We start from the raw sequence: 23,213 nt of genomic DNA, 5'->3' as shown, positions 1-23,213 counted from the left end.
AATAGGTGAATAGACATTAACCACATAATCTCCCAGCTAGTTGAAATGACCAGCGGGCTATGGAGGACGGCCGTGTGAGACTACCACAATGTGTAATAGAGAAATCTCACCCAGATGAGGCAGTTAGAGAGAAGGTCTGTGAAATTCGCCCTGTGCACTGAGACCATGACAATGACTAGGATGTAACTAACGCAGAAGCAGTGTTTTGTTTTCACCCTTGGAGCAGTAGATCCCATTTCATCCTCCCAGTGACCCTGCAAGGTGGATGGCATTATTAGCAATTTAGAGGGGGAAGCTGAAGCTAAGGGTCACAAAGCAGGAAGTAGCAGATTGGATTCATACCTTGGTCTTTGGTGAGTCCAGATCTCTATCTTGACTACCTCATCATTATTTTGTATGAGAAAAGTGACTTGGGCGACAGGTGTCTGAACTGGAAGAGATCTTAAAGAAGAAATAGTTTAACTTCCTCACGTTATGTGTAGAAATGAAAGAACTAAGATCAAAGAGGAATGGGTTTCAGTCACACATGGAGTTTGGGACAGAAGCAGCGTGATTTCCTGCCTCCACGTCAGTGTCCTTTGTGGTCCAGCACGCCTCCACCAGTTTCAGGCTACACTGTTCCCTACCTGCAGCCAATCGCTGCACAGCTGCTCAGGTAGCTTTCCAACTTCCCCAAGCATGGGCATTGCCTGGAGGACTAGTTCAAAGATTGCTGGGCTCCACCCCCAGAGTTTGTGATTCAGCCGGTCTGGATGGGCTGAGAATTTGCACTTCTAAAAAACTCTTAGGTGATGCTGTCACTACTGGTCCCAGGACTACACTCTGAGAACCAGCTATCAGCTACCGAGCCAGACCACAGAAAATGCCTGTGATGAGTGTGGCTCAAGTTTTTGAAATCTGACATATGCAGAAGTGCCTCAAATACTCTGGTTACATAACTCCCAGGCTTATCAAAGCCCCCTGCTCTTACTCACCATCCTGTCTCATCCTGGACTGGCAAATCCATTCCTGCATCCAAATCCCTTCCGTCTTTGACATCCAATTCAAATGGCACCCTCTGTTGGAAATGTCCACTATCCCTCTTCCCCCAATTGGGATTCGAGCTATGCTCTACTCTCAAGGCATCTTATTAGTCTCAGCATCAGTTTCACCATGGTCTTCCTATTACAGTTATCAGTTCACAAAGATTATGCCTGATCCATTGTTGTATCTTATGTAGTGACCTCCACCCTCCTAGCACAAACTAACTCTTCAGTAGACATGTATTCAGTGAAAATGTTAAACCTTGAAAAGCATTTAAGCATATGTTTTCACATTTTATATTCCTAAAAGGCTTATGAAGCAGTTTGAGCAGGAATATCCCCCCTTATTTTTAGAAGAGGAAAAAGAGGACACACATACAGGGATTGCAAATGGCACATTCAAGAACCATAACTGCTCCGTCTTGGGTCACGGCAACAAATAATTGGTGCATTCCAATTGGATATCGAGGAGAGTTTACAAAGGGACTGTTTACAATGATGTGGGTAGTGTCTAGGGAAAACAAGGATGAAGCAGACCCTGGGGTGAGGAACTATACCACACTGGAGTGGACGCTAAACCCTGAGAAGGCACCATGTGGAGAGAGCCCCCTGAGAAGAGCTCTGGACCTTGGTAGAGGGAGTTAGCACCCTGCAGCCATCTGCCAGGAAGGGAGCTGGACATGTGAATTCCCCCATCTCACCACCCATCCCCCCAACCCTCATCTCTTACCCTCACCTCCCAGTTGTCAAACTTAGCTGGAAGGCAGGAGATGAAGGAGCCCATTCTCAGGTCCACGTAGACGGGCCTCCGGCACAGCGCAGAGTGGAGAGACTGGGGAGCAGGCCTGGAAGGGCTAAAGGAAGACATCCCAGGCATTGATTCCAGCCTCCAATTGTTTGTATTTTCTCCTCAACCCTGCTGCTTCAACAGACTCATAAATCTTCCCGTTAAAAATGTCTACTCCGTGGAATGTAGATGGTTTATTGATAAAGACAGGGAAGGTTAATTAAATTTTAGGTGGAATTGCTTTGGAAAAAGGCTCGTTTTAGAATTCACACTTTCAAACAAACTTTCTGCTTTATGGGTGCTCGTTTCTTTAAAACAAAAAAGTCAACAAACCATAACACCGAAAATGTTGTTTCATGCTGTCTTTTTACAGACTGCTTCACTGGGCAGGTTGTATGTTTATAATCTATGGTAGGACCTAACATGCACTGGGATGATGATAAAAAAATGAAATGAATTTCAACAAATAATTAAGGATGCAGTTTCTAAAGACTGGTGGAATGCTTAGTACAATAATCTTTGTTTTTTCTAAGTCATATATATTTTATGAGTCTGAAACAACTGATGCCAATAAGTCTTTGGGCTATGGAAGCAGAAAAGGAACACAATGTAATGTAGCACAGCATAATATATGAAGCAATCATTCAAACATAGCTTGCAGTACATACGTCAATAAACTTCCAGTGTATGGAAGCCAGTGAAGTATAGGAGATATTCAAGCAGAAGGTGCTTATTCAGTGCACTGTAAAAAAATCCATTTTTCCTCGGCTTGCCAAATGTGCCTGAGAGTTATTACTAATTTATCATGAAAAAAGCAACCACCAGTGTGATATAAGCAAGGAAACCTGGGTAATTTCTCATGTCGTTCTTTTGGACCTTGAGGGGATACCAAGGGGATGTGACTATAATGATTGTAGTCCATGGGTGAGATCTTGCCTTGACTCAGCGGATGTTCAGATACTGCTGAGAATGCTGGTGTGGGTGTCAGAAGACCTGGCATCGACGTCCAGCTCTTCCAGTAGCCAGTTGGGCCACCCTGAGCCTCAGGGGTAAGTGGAGAGGAAGGAAATGGAAACCTGAAAGTCCCTTCCAGAGATGGAGTCTGTGATTCTCCGGAGAAGTGGAAACCTGGGTGCACACTGTATTACATTCCACAGTCTCTCCTCTGGGCCCGCAGCCTGACCAGCTTCTAGGGGAAGATGCCCACTCCTGCAGGATTTGACTGACAACAACTCCTTCTGCCTGTCTCTGAGCAGCTCAGATGATGAAGGCGTTCTGTAGAGAATGCTGGCTTGTGAAGCCCGAAACAGTAACTCTGGGACAATTTCAAGTTGAAGAGTCCTGAGCAACTGTGGTTGTACTTGCTTTCTATGGCTGCATAACAAACTACCACAAACTTCATAATTGGCATTTCTTATCTCACAGTTTCTGTGCGTCAGCAATCCAGGTAGAGCTAAGTTGAGCCCTCTGCTCCAGATCTCACAAGGCTGTATCCAAAATGTCAGCCAGGCTGCTTTCTCATTAGCTGCTCACATCGGAAGAGATCTGTTTCCGAGCTCCCTCCTAATTCAGTCCTGGGCGTTGTGGAGCTCGTGGTTGCTTGTTTCCTTAAGGCCCACTGAAGGGTCTCTCTTTAGGAAGGGGGTTTCACCTGATTAGGCCAGGCCCACCCAGGATAATCTCAAACTTGATCAAGGTCCCAAGTGACCTGGGGCTTTACTTACATTTTCAGAATCCCTCACCTTTGCCCTATCACAGACCCTAATCACAGGAGTGATGCGCCTTCTTAATCAGAGCCCCTCCATACTCAAGGACAGGAGACCATACAGGGTGTAGAAGACACCAGAGGACTGGGGTCTTGGGGACCATCTTAGAATTCCATATGCTAGACCACAAATAAATACTGTCTATATACCATTTGTTTTAAGAGCAGGAGCTCTACTTCCTTGAAGAAGCTGTCATAACTGGCGCTCCCATTCTGGCAGGCTAGGCCAGCTCCTGGCTCCCCACTGCACACTGAGTTTTGCTGATAATTTGTCATTTCTCTGCTTGGTTTCCCCAAAATTGTCTATAAATTACTTAAGAGCAGAGATGGACTTCTTATATCTTTATATTTATACTTAGCCTGTCAACTTGTACACAGTGGATACTCAGTAATTAATGATTGATTGATAGTATTAAAAAAAATACTTGATATCTATACAGTTCTTCAAAGTTTATAAATCACCTTCACATGCTTTATTTCATCTTATAGCTCTGTGAGGTGAATACAGCAACAATTAATGCATAATATTCAAGGTAACTTATCGAAAGATGTTTTAGTGGCAATGTTGAATTAGCTATGCTGTCAAACATGTAACATACAAGGAAAAATGGCAGAAATAACTTTTTTCTAGATCACACCTGTCCTGGCTTTTTTTTTTTTACTATTACTAGAACTTTTTGTTTACTTACAAAGTCCCCATTATCTTATTAATGTTGCACAAAATGTTAGTACTTCTGTATTTAAGGAAACGGCTTTGGGAGAGGCGTGCTTAAATGAACCCAGTGAGGAATCAGCATAGACTAGACGGTTCTCATTTGTAAATGTGTTTTCTCAGCTTTATTACCCCCCAGACATATTTTAAAGTGAAAATATTCAAATAGTATAGAATTGTTTAATGTGGCAGAACAAATGTCATGAGAGAAAATAAATGTAAACCTACAGATTTCATGAAAAAAATATGTAAAATGAAGCACTTCTGTAGCAAATGATTCACTTAAGAAGATCATGAGCCATGAGATGTTACATCCGCTGGCCCACGTACAACCCTGCTCGTCTCACTCCCCGCTCAGCTGTTCAGAAGGGGAAGCTATCTATCAGGTCTTCTCAGTGATCTCCCATGAGAATGCTGTTATGTTTGGAATGCAGTCTGCATTCCAGGAGAAAGGCACTACCTTCCTTTTCCTTCAAGAGATGCTAGTCAAGGCCACTTGCTCACATTTTCAAATTTCTCATATTTTTTTCCCTTCCAATTTTGCTGACTGTTGGAACCAGGCAAGAAGAACAGTGTGCAGTGACCTGCCCAGAGACAAGAAACTAGTGCAATGAGTCTGTAGCTTAAAAAGCAGGAACACTCCTCACTATGGAAATGTTTCACTGTAGTTAATAATTAAGCTTACATTCAAAAGTTTTATCTCTGAGCTGCTCTCAAGGAGAGCATTCTGTTCCAGCAAGAGTAACTAACTTGTAGGACTTCTGATCTGGAAGCCTCAGTTTGGCCGTCAAGTAGTTGTGTGACTTAGACATGTCACTTACTTTCCTTAACTCTAAAATGTTTTGATTAGGCAACATCCAAGCACTCTTTTTGTCTTTGAATTACATTGTGCAATGATATACATACTATTTTTTTTTTGCAAATTCTTCACTTTACACATTTTAAACCCCAAATGTCCCTCTCATCTGTTTTACATATCAAGTGTGATAATAGAATTGCTTGCCTCTGGGAAACTGGAGATGGTCAAGCAAAACATTCAAGGTGATTGAACTCAAATTCGTTCCTTTTACACCAACCTTTAATGCATAGGTAAAGTGTTGGACATTGACTTATTATACTCTGGTAAAAGAACTTATCTACTCCAGTAAGAAAATGTCAAGGATAAATATACACAAAGCTCATTTGGAAAATCATTTTGAATATCTGATGTTACGTGGGAAAATGTTAGTGATGGATAGTCAAATAGAGAGAAAGTTATAGAAGTTTATTGATGTTGTCCCCTTGAATCTCATTTCCCTGAAAGGTCTCTCCTTCAGAGGGGCACGTTCCCTGCAGCACATACCAGGCTCAGGGAGATTCTTGTGATGACCTATGGAGAGTGTAACTAACAACTAGTCTATACCTAGTATAGAAATGAGTGTTTGCTCCCAGATTGTCTAGCTCCATATCCCAGGGACAAATGTTTTCTTTGAACTATATCACAAATTGTGTCAAATTGTTATTTAAGAAATTAAACTGGCCTCCAATGAAACATTAATCATGTGACATGATTTAATTTACAGGTACAACTTGAGAAACTTAAAGAATCTCTTGCTAGTCTCACCTGCACAAACGTCCCCTCCTGTGTGGCTGAGCCAGCTTTGCAGCTGAGAGTGGGAAAAGCCACAAGGTGAGAAGGACCATATGTCGTAGAGTCTTGCCGATGGAAACTAGGAAACCCGAGTTACGGTTACACTGGAGAACGGACTGGAGCAGGGCTGAAAACTCAGAGAAAATGTTCAGGATAGGGACAGATTGAATCGCAGAATGTGTTCCATGCCACAGTGTATTGTATTATGTGTGACCACTGTCCTTGGAAGAGAAGTGTCCGTGACTTGTCACATCTGCTGTAGACCGTATGGTGTGTGTTTGCTTCAAACTACAGTTGACCAAGCTCATACAATCAATGATAAATCATCTTCCCTGTTTTCTGTCAGCTTTCCTGAACTTGCTGCATGTGGGTTGCAAAATTGACTTTTGCTTCCTGGAAATTAACACAGAGAAGAAAAAAGAGCAATTATAAAATTCACAGATCCACAAAAATAAATAAAGCAAAATGTTCTCTTATTTCTGTCCCGGAGAAACAAATCTCTGTACAATACTCAAATCATACAGAGGACACCGTGTAATATAACGGTTAATATTTTCAACATCCTTCAGGTAAACGCAATGGTGAGTTTCAAAGTCCTGCCCTACACAATACTCTACTTTTCTCTGTTTACTTTCTAAAGAATGTCTGATGCTGCGAAGGAGTTAGCATTTTGGGGTAAAGCAGCACAAGAACCACTCTACTACCTGGGTTACACGTGTGTCTTCCCTTGAAGATGATAAGTTGCTGAGGTCAAGAAGAATATCTAATTATTTCATCATGAAATAGCCATGTAACATAGCCAAGTTGTTAACCTAACTGATTCACATACAACGTACATGTAAAATTCCGGGGGATTATTTAATGTATGTGGATGCAAATACATACACATATTTGCCAACACACACACAGATTTTTTGTAAATTATTATTTAGGATACTAATACGGATGACTTGAAGTTGCCTTTCCTATGCCAGGCCTCTGATCCCTGGGAGGGAATCATGTTATAACTGGTTCTCCTCAGGATGCATCTGCTCACACTTGCCCACACTGAAACTCAGCTGCCACTTCCCGCCCACTCAGCCAGCCTGAGGAATCTTTTTGCTGCCGTCTATGCCTGTCAGCTTGACGTCTTTCTGTTCAATAGCATTTTTAGCATTGTCTGCAAACTTGGAAATGACATGCACACCCCCTCTTCCGGATTAATAAGTAAAAGAAGAAATAAGATTCATCCTGTATTCTGTAAAACATTCATTTATTCTTAAACGTTTTTAAAGGAACTAGTTTTTAATGTTCGTGGTGCATTTTTTCTTTTTTAGCAGTCTCTTGGTAATGGAGATTTGAGCAATTTTAGATTTGGGTGTTTGTGAAAATATTTGCAAAGGAAAAATAAAATCATAGAGTGATAAAATATTGGGTCTGAAAATATCATAGGAGCCTTTTAGATGAACACAGGCCTCTGAAGTAATCCTTACATCCTCACCATAATGTCCCAAGGTTGATTGGAAAGGCAGTGTCACAGAGACAAAGAGACAGAGAGACAGAGACAGAGAAAGACATAGATAGACAGAGAGAGAAAGGAAGAGAGACAAAGATAGAGACAGGGAAACAGAGATAGAGAGAGAGAGGTTAAAACAAAAGAAGGCCCATGGACTTCCCTGGCAGTCCAGTGGTTAAGACTCTGTGCTTCCGCTGCAGGGGCCCAGGTTCGATCTCTGGTCAGGGAAGATCCCGCATGCCACGTGGCCGGGCCAAAAAAACAAAAGGCGGCCCAGCCTTCACCTGATTGCACCAACAAAGGAGGGCCAGCTCCATACATAGTCTCTGTCCTGGGGCTGGAGTAGAACAGAGCAGGAGGGTGTGGATACCAAGGATTCCCTCGAAATCTCCCCCCCTTCCTGGGATGAACTTGGGATACGCATGTTCCCAAAGGATCCCTGGGAATGAGCTGGCCACAGCCAGGCATGACCTGGCCTCTCTTCACCAAGACTGTAATCAACCCTCCTGGAAGGAAGCCCTGCAGAAAATGCATTAACCTTTATCATCCACCTCATTCAGGGAATTGGAATATTTAGGACTAAATCAATATTTTAACAGGGGTTACGACTTCCTGGAGAGTAAATGACTGTCCCCTGTGCACAGTCCACAGTTGGCCAAGGGGATTTGGGACACAGTAGGATTCCAATGTGATGCTCAGGCTACACCAGCCAGGATGGCTACACCTGCCCCATCAAGTCAAACTGCATGCGGAAGCACATACTGAGGGTTAGTCAGACATGAACGACAATCATTTTTGCCATTATAGTAAATGTTCTATTAACATTTACGGAAAGAGCATCAAAGAGAGAAAGGAATGCGGGGCGTTCCTCTGCCCCCGCCCCCAGGGGCCCACCCCATGCCTCAGCTTCATGTCTGTCCCATTCTCATACCATCCCCACTCTGCTGTGTGCATGATAGGATTTGTATTTCCTCCTTCTTTTCTTCCTTTCCTCTCCTCCCCCCTTGCATTCAAGATTATGAAACTTTGCTGTGGGCCCTGCCCTTCCTTCTCTTTCTCCTGTTCACCCTGGTGGTGTGTGGGTGAAATGGGGAGGGGGGCCCCCAAACACATATCAGCCCAACAGCCATAAGTCTCCTTCTTTATTATTAGGAAACAAAACAACAACAACAAATGGCGTCATGAATATGAACAGCATTGTCAGGTGAATTAGCTGAAGTGCTTTTTTTTTTGTACTCTGTCCTCAAATTTAATGGAATAATGTGTCTTGCATATATGAGAAGAAAAGATCTACCTTCAAAAAATGGATTTTTTTTAATGGTAATGGAATATCAGAGGCTTTTAAGGCTCCAAAAGTATTGAAATTATACAGAATAGCTGCTTCTAGCTAAACCTTAGTGGCCACAATGCCGCTAGTTCACCAATCTTTAGATTTGTGGTTTGTTTCTGTTTTATTCTTCTGAGTTTTCTACTTTCAGGAGCTTTCTGGACAGAGATTCTTGAACCTATCGAGGTCCTCCATGACATAAATTAAATACGGACTGCTTTTGTTTGCTCTTGAGCCAGGAAATTACATGTGAAATGTTATCTTCTTAGAATACAATTTTGTGCAATTACTCAGGTACCAGAGTTTTTGATAAGTCTAATTCACAGAACTCAGTTTGTTCATCAGTTAAATGGGTTTAATAATGTCTGCCTCACTTATTCCACAGTGTTTGGTGCTATTTCTTGCTATGCCTAAATTACGGATTGACATGAGGTGTCCTTTCTGGAACCACTCTCATAGTGATCTCCTGTGTAAACATACATGTACACATCATCAAGAGTGTGCACATATATCTTTAAAATGATATTGCCATCAGCAGTTGATCAATAAGGATGCATTGAATTGGTAAGGGATAGATGACGGATAAAGTAAAAGACATAGGCTGATTCCCCTGCCCTCAAGATGCTTGTCCAGTGGTGAAGACTCTGAACTCTCGAGCAGGGCAGCCTGAGTGCGGGTACTGGTTCTGCCACCTGCTTGCTGAGCAACGCTGACCAAGGTGCTTCCCTCTGCACGCCTCAGTTACCACATCTGTGGAATGGCCACAGCAACCCTCACTAAATCACAGGACTATTAGGAGGATTAAATGAGCTAATTCATGTAAGCCACTTTGAAGAGTGGCTGGCACATGACAAACGCTATATAAATGTTTCTTACATAAATTAAAAAATAATGGATGATCTAGTGAAGGAGAGGAGACCAATGCACTTCCTGTAATTTCAGTGCAATCCAACAGTTGCCAGGAGAGGTCTGTGCAAAGTGCTACAGAATTTAAAGGAAGGGATAAGTGACAAGATTAAATAAGTGCAGGGGGGTTACTGGCTCTATAATAGGAGCATCACTCCATGGCAGGTCACAGGGGGCAGTGCCGAGGCCTGTGAGGTGCAGGAGGGCAGGCTCTTCTTGCCGCTATGGGGAATCAGACTCCTTCCTCCTCTTTCAATGGCAGCTTCTCTTTTGGAATTTCTGCTCTAAAACTTGAAGTCCACAGGGAAGTGTTTGCTTTGATGTGTGAGAATGTGACTGAAGATAATACTGGCACACCCCAAGGCTGCATGTCTGCGAGGATCTGCCAGTTCTATTCTTGGATATTGACATATGTCCACATTCTACAGGGGGATGCTCTGGCAATCTGATTAGAAATCACGAAATCTGAAGTGTGACCCAGGATGTACTAATTCCCAGGGGCTAACAGTGCTCAGTACTTAAGCACGGTGGCCCGGTGGGATTCAGATGTCAAATCCCTTCCTCCAGATGTGCATTTACCAGCGGGGATTCCGATGCTGGCAGACTTTACAGCTCTCCTTGCAAAGGGTGCCCGCCTCAAAGGAAAGCATGACTTCCTTTGCTTTGCCAAATCTACAGGTAGCTTTGGGACAATGGCTCCTGTCTCGCATAATCGTTCCTTAAACAAGTGCTCTCTTGATTGGAAAAGTGATGATTTTATTTCATTTTATTTTTAGAAAAAAAAATCACTGAGCGCTGGACGCCGAGGACAGCTGGAGCGTGTGGGACGTGGGGTGCTATTTTTTCCTCGCCGCTTTGGGAACCAAGCAGATGGGTGGCCACTTGATTAGATCAGGGGCCAGATATGGTGCCTTCCAGCTGTTGGCCACATGACCACATTTACTATGGGCAAAGGTGAGAATTTCCCTTCTGTTTTCCATTTTCCCTTGGTCCTCAGCTTCTTTAAATTGTGTCTCTGGGCTGCGGAAAGCACATCTGCCTACTCCTCCTTGAAATATGCGGCTATGGATTCTCTACGGGAAAAGAATTTCCAAACACCTTCTGTAAAATACGCAAAGGGACTTACGCAAAGGGACTCAGGTAACCTGAGCAGAAAGAATCTGGGCTTTTAAATGAAGTGGGGCACTTTCTCACAAGATTGGCAGGTAGACAAAGCCCCGGTCCAGAGAGAGCGTGATCCGAGACAGAGCAGAGGACAGGAAGTGATGCTCTTGCATCCTAGGGGAGGTCTGCGAGGAATCCTTCCTGTTGGCACTGGATGTGCCTCTACTGTCCCATTGGAAACTGGTGATGAAAGATAACACTTTTCTAGGCACATTAACACTTTACAGTTTGTAAGCACTCTATGCTTTACACATCACAAATGTGGCTTCATAAACTCCCAGCCAAACACCAAGTACTGGGGCCTCGTTTGTTCTCAAGTCCTTCCATCCTCAGCCACAGGCCTAACAGTTCATGGCTGAGGAGATATAAAATCTTCTCCTGCAATCACAGGGTCTGTGACCGTGTGGGTGACAGTGGCACGTTGTCGTGACACAGATGGGTCGGGTCCTAGCTATCCCACACCCTCTGTGAGCCACAGTCTACCTGTGTGTTGAATGGGGATTATTTCCTGCCCTGTGGACCTCACGGGGCTTGGCTGGATCAGATGAAACCGTGGGTGAACAACCGCCTTGGAGGCAAGACAGTTCCCTGTGCACGTGTTGATAGTAGAAGCTGAGCATATTAATATTATGATCCTCTATTGAATCTTTATCAAACAGTGAACTTGGGGTTCCCAAACGTCTTACCTCATTGAGAAAATGAGGTCACCGCACATCCCACGTCCTCTGGTGTGTCACTTAGAAAAGGCCCTGAACACAATCGCTTTTGGCAGAATTCTGCTTCGGTGGTGCTCTATGCTTTACATCTCTTTTCCTCCATGTATTTCCTCGGTTAAGCCTCATGACATCCCTAGGAAGTAGGTACCGCCACTGTGAGGTCACCTCTGTGGAACCGGAGCTTAGGGATTGAGGGATTTTCCACCGACTCATCTTGTAAGGGGAGAGCCGGGAGTCGAGCCCATGTTTCCAACGCCAGCACAGGAGCCACTGTCAAGGGGTCTGTGTTGCGGGAGCCCCACGTCCAGGTTCAGCCTCCGCTGTGGCAACCCACGTGCTTCAGGAAACCTCGTCCTGTCTCCTTGGTCACGTAAGCTTCATCTCTTCATCTTTTCATCCCAAGAGTCCCTGTGGGAAGGTGACTTGACACTAGTTTTGATTTTTTGTAGAAACTTCTCCAGTGCAAGGCAGGTACTCAGGGGTGGGTGCAGACTTGATTTTACAAGTACATCTGTTCTGTTTATTTTTGCTTCTTTGCAGTATTATCAACTTCTGCTCCATATGGGTGATCCATATTGTGCCTCGGTGAAATGATACCACATTATGCTTTTATCCCTTTATCATCAAACACTACTCATGAAAAAATCACCAGGTTTGCCTAGGTTCATCTGTTCAATTTATTTTTCCCAAACTTTATTTTGAATAAAACACCTACGGTAAATGTGATTTATGTAAATGAATAAAACAAAACTGTTATATAAGCTTTTTTGACATCATTCAGTCCCGTTCTGTCGGGGTGCCACTATACAAAATATTCTGGCAGCCTGTTTTCCATAGGATTATATTATTTCTGAAATCGTAGAGCCAAAGAGATAAAACTATAATATACTTTCAAATGCTTTAATTTAATTTTTTTTTCTCTTCTCTCCCCAAGCTTCCCAGATGGAAGAACTCCAATATTTTAAAAGAAGCTTTTACTTATGAGAATCTTTCAACACTATTCCAAGTGCCTGTATCTATTCCTCTCTCATACTCTCTGCATTTCTCCATTTTTCTCACACCTCTCTCCCTGATTTTATTTAAAGAACGGCAATCCATCTTTCCTTTTTTCTTCTTCTTCTTCTTTATTGTTATATTTTCTTGCTTTCTGCTCCCTGGAAACTGGAATGGAAGAATTTCCATTCTCAGAGCTTGAGCTGGGGGCCAGCTCCTGTGCCCTGGATTTACACTTATCTCACTTATTGCCTGTGCCGCTCGGCTCTGGGAGAGGTTCTTATCTCCACCTGGCAGATGGGAAATGAAGACTCAGGGAGCAGAAGGCCTAACCAGCTCAAGGGCGCACTGCTAGACTCACCGCTGCGTCACTGAGCGTGTGGACGTCCACATTGCCGCAGGCGGGCGGGGAGGAAAAATGCCTTTGCACCTGCTCTTCCCAGGACACGGGCCACCTGTACGGCTGATGCCACGGGAGCTTGCGTTGTCTTCGGCTAACAGAGCCTCAGTTCATGGCTGAGGCTGAGGTTCCTCACGTGGCAGACCTGCTGGGTCATTGTCAGCCCCTTCGTTCTATGCAGTGAGGAAACTGAGTACCAGAGACAGGGTCATGACCTACCTAAAGCAGCACATCCAGTAACAGGAAGTATGTGAGCATAAGATCTCTGAACTCTGTATCCAGCATGCATTTCTTATAAGCTGACACTCAGTTGAAGACCCACAGTGCCCTTAATGAAGAAGTGAGATAAACCAATGATTAGCTCACTAAATATTAATGTATAAGACTTTTAATTCAGGTATTTCATATCTAATGAAGTAATAAACATTTACATTTGAGATAATGTACGTAAAACCTTTTGAAAATGAATGTACTACTAAAATATATGTTAGTATGATTATTGTAAATGTGAATCATTAAAAACAGAAATGAATCAAACTCATGTTTCCTCATAAACGAAGGTCACCTGGCTTGGGTACCTTTTGCTCTTTCTTCCATGTTTGTTGGGAGATCTGGTACAAAAAGTTGGACTTGCATTAGTGTTGCAGTATCCCCTACTGGATTTTTCGAAGAATTCTTCAGATATTTTTGTAGACTTCAGGCACACTATTCAAGTACTGAACTGTAGTTCAGCAGCCTCTTGTGGATTACTCATCAGGAGATACGCTCTCAGTACAGTCATCTTGATGCTGTATATCCCTGAAAAGTTCATGAGAATGACAACTCTCCAAATTCCAGTTTCCCTAATACCAGGATAGAAAGTCCTGACTATTTTTGCAAGTCCCTCTCACTGCAAAATAGCAGGAAGCTATAGAAAAATGATGCTTGAGTATAATAGAGACTGGAGACAGGTTGGTATTTTTCACACCATAACGCAACGTGAAGTTACCTTAGCCTAAAAAGTAGTCATGAGTACTCCAGGCCCAATCTGCATGGTGTTTGTCAAATGGTTGTCCATCCAGTTCCTGCCAAGCAGATATCTGAGCATTTCTGTTTTAATATTTTCTTCATTTTCTCATAACTCATGTTCAGTATTGGTGTTTGGGGATCGATCTATTTTTAATTATGAAAGTAGAAGTTCTGTGTTGCTCTTGTTTTCCCCATTTTTGCTACATTTCTACTGCAAAGGGAAAGGAATATGCTCTCTACTGCCTGGAAACATGGCTGAGGGCATATCACCAGCTTGGAGTCTGCTGTTGATGGGGAGAGGATCAGTACGAAGTCACTCCTTTTTAAAGTGAGACCTGTCATAATCATTGCTATCCAAAGTGAGAGATGCTTTCTCTTCTATACAATTGGCCTTTGACAATTAACAATGCAATGCCCACTGCTGGGCAGAAAGGGCCTCCAATTGTGGGAGTCATAGATACCTTTCTTACACTTTTTACCTTAGTTAAGAGCAAGGATGAAAGAAAAGCTGACCAGGAAAAGGTAGAGGCAAAATTCTGGGTCCTGAGTTGGAGTATAGCAGCCATGACCCCTGTCAGCATGGTGATGATAATAATGATGATGATGGTGTAGTGGTGGTGGTGGTGGTGATGGTGGTGATGTTGAGAGGTGATACAGCAGAAGCTCAGAGAGGTCTGGAACTTGCTCTGTTTATGCTTTCAGCATCCTTGGTGTTGAGTCCCAGATCACTGATCTTTTTTCTCTTTCCCCTTGTTTCTCACCCTTTCCCAGATTTACATCCATTTTGCTTCTAGTGGATGTAAAGTTTGGTGTGATGCTCATGCTGATAGATTATTGCACTGATTGTTTGGACTAAGTATTCTCCCAGTGGGACTGAGCAGAGGTTTCCTGGGGCCAATGCAGTACCATCTCTTCAGGCAGACCCAGTGGTCAGTGAGCAGCCTCGATTATACCCCGTCCCTGGCAGGCAAGGAATGGACCACACATTTGATTCTGGGACACTCATTGACACTTTAGTCCCTCTGTAGGCAGAATCAGTTTTCCCAGATTTTGGAACAGCAGAGAAAGACTTTTCTCCCAATGAAAGATCAATCAACAAACGAAAACAACTTTCAAATGGTACTTCCAGCCTATGGGCTGGTGTTGGAGTGTATCCTAGAGCACAGGACAGCTTTGGAAAAGTTATTTAACCTTACTAACCATAATTCTTTTTCTGAAAAATGGATATGGGCATGCTTAATTGAGAAGTTTAATTCTCACGTGCCAAGTTCAATTGAGAATTAAATAAGATAATGTACTCGAAAACGTCAGCATGCTCACCAGCACAATGAAGAACATTAAGAACTTTGATGTTATACTGTCTTCCTCAACTGGCCCAATCTTACTCCCTGTTCATAGTGCCTCTCTGAGTTGATGCTGGTTAAAACTTCTCAGGTTTCCAAACAAGAGTCCCAGAGTCCCAGGAATCATGCTCCTTTCCATATTCCACACTCCATACTCCATGTCTAAATCCTATCAGTCTGTGTCAGATATATTGCCTATCTCAATACTGTCTGTCCCTACTCTCTGCTTCACCGTAGAGTTTTAAGGCCTCTGTTCCCTCATGTGCATGTATTATCTCATAGCCATCCAATTACAGCTGCCGTCAGTCAGTTTCCTCCTACACTGATCCATTCTTTTCTTTCTTAATAGGTTTTATTATTTTTTTGACAGCTTTAGGTTCACAGCAAAATTGAGCAAAAGGTACAGAGATTTCCCATATATCTCCTGCCCCTGTATGTGCCCACCCTCCCCCATTATCAACACCTCTCCGACCAGAGTGGGACACTTGTTACAACTGATGCAGACGTTGATGAATCATTATCACCCAAAGTCCATAGTTTACGTCGGGGCTCACTCTTGGTGTCATGCATTTTATGGGTTTGGACAAATGTATAATGACATGAATCCACCACTACAGTACCATACTGAACAGTTTCACTCTCCTAAAAATCCTCTGTGCTCTGCCTATTTATCTCTCTCTCCCCACAAACTCTTGTAAACCACTGATCTTTTTTTTTGTTTGTTTGTTTTTTGCGGTACGCGGGCCTCTCACTGCTGTGGCCTCTCCCGTTGCGGAGCACAGGCTCCGGACGCGCAGGCTCAGCGGCCATGGCTCACGGGCCCAGCCGCTCCGCGGCATATGTGGGATCTTCCCGGACCGGGGCACGAACCCGTGTCCCCTGCATCGGCAGGCGGACTCCCAATCATTGCGCCACCAGGGAAGCCCTACCTTGTATCATTTGATTAGAGCACTTACAGCCTTTTATTTTAAGTATCTGCATTTTTCCTCTCCCACCAGGCTCTGCTCTCTACAATGAAGTGACTCTACTTCACTTCAGTAAATAAGTGAAAGAATCAACAGTTGAATGGAAGAAGTTTGTCTCCAAAACCCTTTCAATGATTTTTAAACTAAGCTCTGTAATGTACTTTTAGAAACGATTCAAAGACAAGATTTTACTTCCTATAGTTTCTCTTATTTAATGGACATTATAATCACTGGTATCAATTTATTTTTTAATGATTTTATAATCATGATATTGTATAATTACAATAGTAATGTAATTAAGGAATCTGTCAACCCAGTTAACAATAATGAACATTAGTTACAACCACTCTTGTCATTGGCTCACCTACCACATTACATCCACTATGACTTTACAGGATGCAGCTTTTATCACAAAATGTGAGACAGTGAACAAGATGTTGTACATATCTCATTTAATAAGCTCATGAGGTACATATTATGACTTCAATTTTATAACTGAGAAAGGTGAAGATCAGAAGATTGAAAAGATCTTTGCAGGCCACAGAGCTAGTGAGAGGCAAAGTCAGGAACAGAATATGTTACCCCATCCTCCTGTGCTGTAGTCATTTTTCTTCATTTTATGGGACCTTTCAGCATAGATTTTTTTTGCCTTTATTCAACTATCTATTTTTCTATTAACAGATTTTGACTTTTCATTTACAGATTTCCAACTTTTCATACTCTGTAGACATTGATAGTTTCCTTCTTCAGTCTGTGCCCTCTATCCGTTTCTATTTTCTACTTATCTAAATTCTCTGGTAATTTTTTCTAGCTATTTTTCTTCATTTCCCTCTACTTTGTATTTTCAGATCCAATGAGATAATGAATTATGAAATATTAAAAGTAGTAACTTTTCCATTTGCTCATTATTAAATTTGACCTCAACCTATGGAGAAGAATAAAGTAAGACTTTTATAGCACTTAATCAAGTAACATAGGTAAAATGCTCTGAAATACCATGTTACAAAAGACTATACTACATAAAATCATCTTATACTCATTTTGGTTTCTTGCACAATTTCACCTTATTCATGTCATGAAAGGATGGTGCCCAGTGGAGTGTGGCGTTTACCTTGACAAGAGAGTGCAGCTTTATATCAATACAAACAGGGTAACCTGCACCCAGGGCTGCAAGGGAGCCTTTGTCTCTATTTAAAGGAGAATTTCTAATGTTGTTCATAAAGTATACTGGAGCTTTTATCCCTCAGAAATTTGAACTTCCCTTCTATTTTGGGAGATCATGAGATCTTCTCCTGTTCTGTTCCTGAGGTGTGTGTAAAATGAGTTCTCTTATCAGTTCTGCCTGCCCAGAAGAGATAATTTAGTGACAGAACAGAGAGCATCCTTGTGTGATTTCTACCCGGTGTCCTTTGCAAATGCGGCAAGGGATTTCATGGACATTTTAATTTTTTTTATTAGAAGTTGCTGAATTTGAATTAGCTGCAATCCCCCTTTTTAATAGACTGTATCAAAAATGTTTAAATTCCATGGCGTTGGTGGAACCTTCCATTGTGTCTGAGGACAAGGGCTAGGAGCATGCCTGGGGTGTTAGCAGCAGCTCTAAGTAGGTATTCACTTTGAAGATAGAGTGCATGATGAACGAAAGGCAGACCCTAGCAGGTTATTTAGCTTTCAGTTCTGAGGAACCTGTCATTGCCTGCTTCTGTAAACCTACCTAATGTGATTTATCTGATCCATTTCAATGCAAGAGACGGGAATGGCTCCTGTTAGCAGAAACAGCAATTACAAAGTCACAGAAACAGCAGTTAGAAACTTGCAAGGCTGGTACTGCTTAAACATCTAGGCTAAGCACTTTTTAAATTTGCACTTTAATCTTGTTAGTGGCCTGTAAATGAGAACCCCTCTCAGCAATCAGATGTTCACGAATAGGGCCATTTCCTATGGGCCAATGCTATCTAGAAGACTAAAGCTCTCTTGCTAAGGAAGATTGACTTTGTAGCAGGGTCTTAACAGGTATCCAAACAGACGACAGAGACTCTGTTTGGGAGCACAGAGCCTGACAGCCTTGGGAAGGACTCATGACACTGCCCACACACCCCTACTGTCCTCCTCTCCTGTCCTCCCCTTCCATGTCTCTCTTCCATGTATACGACCTCCTTGGGGGCAGGGAAATGAGACACCTGAACGCAGAACCCAGAACCTATGGGTGCATAAAAACCAGGAAACTTCACTGAGGTGATTAAAACCTCAACACCCTCTTTGGGAGTGAAGCTTCAGCTTAATGATGCTTTTTTATAGCTTTTAAAAAAAATTATTGAAGTATAGTTGATTTACAATGTTGTGTTAATTTCTGCTGTACAGCAAGGATATTCAGATATATATATATATGCATTCTTTTTCATATTCTTTTACATTATGGTTTATTACAGGGTATTGAGTATAGTTCCCTGTGCTCTACAGTAGGACCTTGTTGTTTATCCATTCTCTATATAATAGCTTGCCTCTGATGATCACTTTGTCTTTGAGTTATTTCTTTAGCGCCTGCCACTTCTAAGTGTTTTGTTAAGGATCTGAGAGGAACATGGTCCAAGTCAGATGCACTGAAAGGCACTGAGATGAGGATCAGATGCCGATTTCTAGCTTGAGATGGTTTAACAAGAGTTGATCCCTTCTGAGCTCACCACACAGTGACCTGGCTATGGATTAGCCATTGACAGCACAAGGAGTGTCAATTATTCATTGACAGTAGGAAGAATTCCAGAGGATAAACCTGGGTCTCGTTCAGGTAAAGTCCTGCTTCAGCTAATTTTGGGCTCCTGTGTGAGGGTAAAAATGCAGGAAGTCCACGGGGCCTCCATCCAGAAGAATCACAAACAAGGACGTTGACTCATTACCAGAGCAAGGAAAAGAAAGTTCTCCTTCCATGCATCATCCTAAATTCAAAACAAAGGGATCCCAGATAGCAAGTGTTTCATACCTCCTGGAGGGTTCTATGGCTAGTTCAAATGACAACTAGATCCCCATGTCCCTGGAGGTAAGCTCCCTCTTGCCAGGCCATTCCCTTGGGAGTCTGGGAGTTGTCCTGTGTGTGCTCACATCACAGTTATTTTCCTTGTGGCCAACTGACCTCATGGGCCATGAACCAGCCCCTCACATGTTTTTGAAAACTTCCTGCTTCTGTGTGCAATAGCCTTGCCACTCACATGTGGCCCAGGGCTTCATCACCTGCTTCCTGAATTTGGCAACAGGATCACCTGGGGAACTTTCCAAAAATAGGTTCCATGACCCCATCTTCTGTGTGCTGAATTTGAATGAAAAATTGAATAGGGAATGTGTATTTTTTGTTTTTTTTTTTAGAAAAAATCCTTTCCAAGTGAATTCTGTTATCAGCCAGGTTGGGAAACTAGTAACAGGATTACCTTCCTTAAAATTTCCTTGTCCAAACCTAGCTTTAGGTACAGACAAGAGAAAAGACAGCTGAAGGGAAACCATGGAAAGAGATTCATGGTCTGATCAATTATCAGAAGGAAGCCCTAAATACTTTGTCTGCCCTGCGGGCAAATGGCAAATTTAGCACGCTATGTCCAGGGATTCAAACGCTGACCTGGTTTCCAGTCCAAATTTAGGGAGAGGGGCATACGATCTCCATCACCAAAAGCTGCTGAAGAGCCTGAGACACTCCTCAGTTGAGACCCCGCATCCCATACTCATTTTTAATCCATCTTTGATTATTATCCTAGTCATACGTAAAAATACACTTGTCAGAAAATAGGCAGCGCCTAAGTATAAGAGGGGTAAATGGCTCCTTCTACGACCTCAACTCTTCTCACTGTCTTAAGTTAACCAATTTATTTACTAAAAGTTTATACCTCTGGAGACACCATTGCATGCTTATGTGGAGAGAGAGACAGAAAAAGAGAGAGAGAGAGAGGTGGATGTGTAACTTTGTCAAGTTACTCAGCATTTCCATGTCTCAGTTTCCTTGTCTAGAGATTAATAGCAGCACCTTCCTTATGGAGCTATTAGGAGAATTAATTGAGTGGATATTGTCTGGAAGATAGTAAACACTATATAACTGTGGTTAACAAACATATGCATATGCTTTCAACATACTATTGATCTAGGTTTACAACTTGTAGTTTTTCACTTAATATTTGTCTTATAGCTCTGTATATGCTAGTGCACACAAATATATAATTTTATGAGAATTGCGTAGTGTCACATGGATGGACTATAAAGTATCAATATTTCAGAACATCTTTTGATGGGCTAATGTGTTGCCGTCAAGGGCCAATGTCTTTTAAATACTTCAGTAAACAGTGAGAAAAATACATGCAGTTTTACTTGCACATGTTGGAAAAAAATTGTAGAATAAAAAGTTGAATTGTGGGACTTTGCTGGTGGTGCAGTGGTTAAGAATCTGCCTGCCAATGCAGGGGACACGGGTTCGAGCCCTGATCTGGGAAGATCCCACATGCCGCGGAGCAACTAAGCCTGTGGGCCACAACTACTGAGCCTGCACTCTAGAGCCCATGAGCCACAACTACTGAAGCCCACGTGCCTAAAGCCCATGCTCCACAACAAAAAAAGCCACCACAATGAGAAGATTGCACACTGCTAGGAAGAGTAGCCCCCGCTCGCCACAACTAGAGAAAGCCCGTGCACAGCAATGAAGACCCAACGCAGCCAAAAATAAATGTTATTTAATTAATTAAAAAAAAAAAAAGTTGAATTGTTAGGTAGGTATGTAGATTTCCAGACTTGAGAGATAATGTCCAATGTCTACTCAAAGCTGTCCCCTTTTCACCCTCAGCAGCAGTGTATGTTGTTCCCCTTCATGGTAATAAATGTTGGATATTATTAATACAAACTTAAAAAAACCCCAAAACTTTACTAATGTGAAGTGGTGGGAGAAGAATGACAACTTTGTTGCTGGGAGGTGAAACATGACATGGGTTAGAATACCAGTGACAGTATTGGATACATACTAGGCATGCCTTCATTTTATTTCACTTCATTCAACTTGAACCTTATTCCCAGCATTAGTTTTGAGTATAGTAACCTCCCAATATGCTGCTAAGATAAATAAGCTGCAAAATTGTATCCAGATTCATGAAAAAAACAATACTCCCCTGTTCAATAAAGTTCTTAGGATTAGCATCTCTGTTTTGGAGACTACAAGACCCATTCATTTTAGTGTTGACATCATAACATCAATATCCTCTTCCTGGGAGTCACTGCAGTATTGAGTCAATATTTTCTTGAGGATGGATAGACATGTATAAAGAGATGTAGATGTAGATAGACATATAAAACATTATTAATTACACTGTCCGTGAAGAAGCTTGTAGGGTCTAGTTAATGATGTTTTACTGCACCTTGTATTTACTGACGCTCAGTGTAACTGGCGGCTATGGGGTTTGCAAGAGGTGATGTGGAGCCTGGCAGCACTGACTTACACCCCCAGGTCTTCACGTACGAGCTGACAACCTCCTGAACTTTTCTCTCTCTAAGCTTGACTTTATTTATTTATTATATATATTTCTCTATATATACTTCCTTATATATTTGAGATATAGCACATATCTCAAAAGAGTAGTGAAGGTTGACAATTAAAATAAGCACCTTCAATTCAGTTATTACAAAACATTGGCTCTATTTCCCCTGTTGTACAATACACCCTTGAGCCCGTCTTACACCTGATAGTATGCCCCTCTCACTCCCCCACCCCTATATTGCCCCTCCTCCCTACACTGGTCACTAGTTTGTTCTCTATATCTGTGAGTCTGCTCTTTTTTGCTATATTCATTAGTTTTTTTTTTCTTTAGATTCCATATATAAGTGATATCATACAGTATTTGTCTTTCTCTGACTTATTTCACTTAGCATAATACCCTCTGAGTCTATCCATGTTGCTGCAAGGGGCAAACTTTTGTTCTTTATTCATGGCTGAGGAGTATTCCAATGTGTGTGTGTGTGCGTGTGTGTGTGTGTGTACACACACACACACACACACATATATCACATCTTCTTTATCCATGCATCTGTTGATGGACACAAGTTGTTTCCATATCTTGGCAATTGTAAATAATGCTGCTAAGAACATTGGAGTCCATGTATATTTTGTAATTACTAAATGGAAAGTAATCTTTAAAGATTGTATAAAAATGGATATTCACTGTAATACGATCAGAATCAAAAGTTGGAAGCAACCCAAGCCCATCAATTAAGAAGCAGACTAAAAAGTTGTGCGTTAAAAGAAAAACAAGCACCTCATCGAGTCTCAGGATAAACATGTGAGAAACGTTATTCTGTTTCGATCTTCATGACAGACGCAGCTCACAGGCTCAGGTGACTTGCTCTGGGTCCCAATGAAGATTAATGACAGCACTGGACAAGAGCATAGGTCACACGACCTGTAACGAAGCATGCATGCCATCAAGACAAAGACCCCCGGAATGCTGTTCTGCTTGTGAAAATGCCCTAAGACCAGCAGGCACATTTCTTGTCTCTGTCCTTCTGAATCTAGTCATTCATAATATACCTGTAAACGACACTTGCAATTTCAGGATGAAAAGAAATTTTGGCATAATTATGTTTATATGAAATATTTTAATGACTATCATGAAATCAAACTGATCATCCAAGTTCTAATAATTATATTATAATTAAGTTAAAATCTCAGAAAGACCTTCATCAGATGGGGAATACTCATGGTTCTAGTTTAAAAGCACAGCCTCTGACTTTGATGTGCACATGTGCTTGTGCGTCCGTACACGTATGGAGCTTTACCACCTGCTGGAAGTAAGACAGATAAGGAGATTTCGCTCTTCCTCTAAAAGTTTTCCTTTAAAACTCAGGTCAGAATTTCAACTGGAAATGCTCTTCAAGGTTTCCCTGGGGAATTGTCTCTTGATATTTGTCAAATTGAACACTAGATGTCACTGCATTGCAACAAAATTTGGGTTTTGAATGCATTT

Source organism: Monodon monoceros, unplaced genomic scaffold, assembly GCF_005190385.1.
Source record: "Monodon monoceros isolate NGI ecotype Baffin Bay Population unplaced genomic scaffold, NGI_Narwhal_1 Super_Scaffold_19, whole genome shotgun sequence".
Classification (NCBI taxonomy): Eukaryota; Metazoa; Chordata; class Mammalia; order Artiodactyla; family Monodontidae; genus Monodon; species Monodon monoceros.
The sequence above is the reverse complement of the archived record's forward strand: the minus strand, read 5'-3'. Positions refer to the sequence as shown.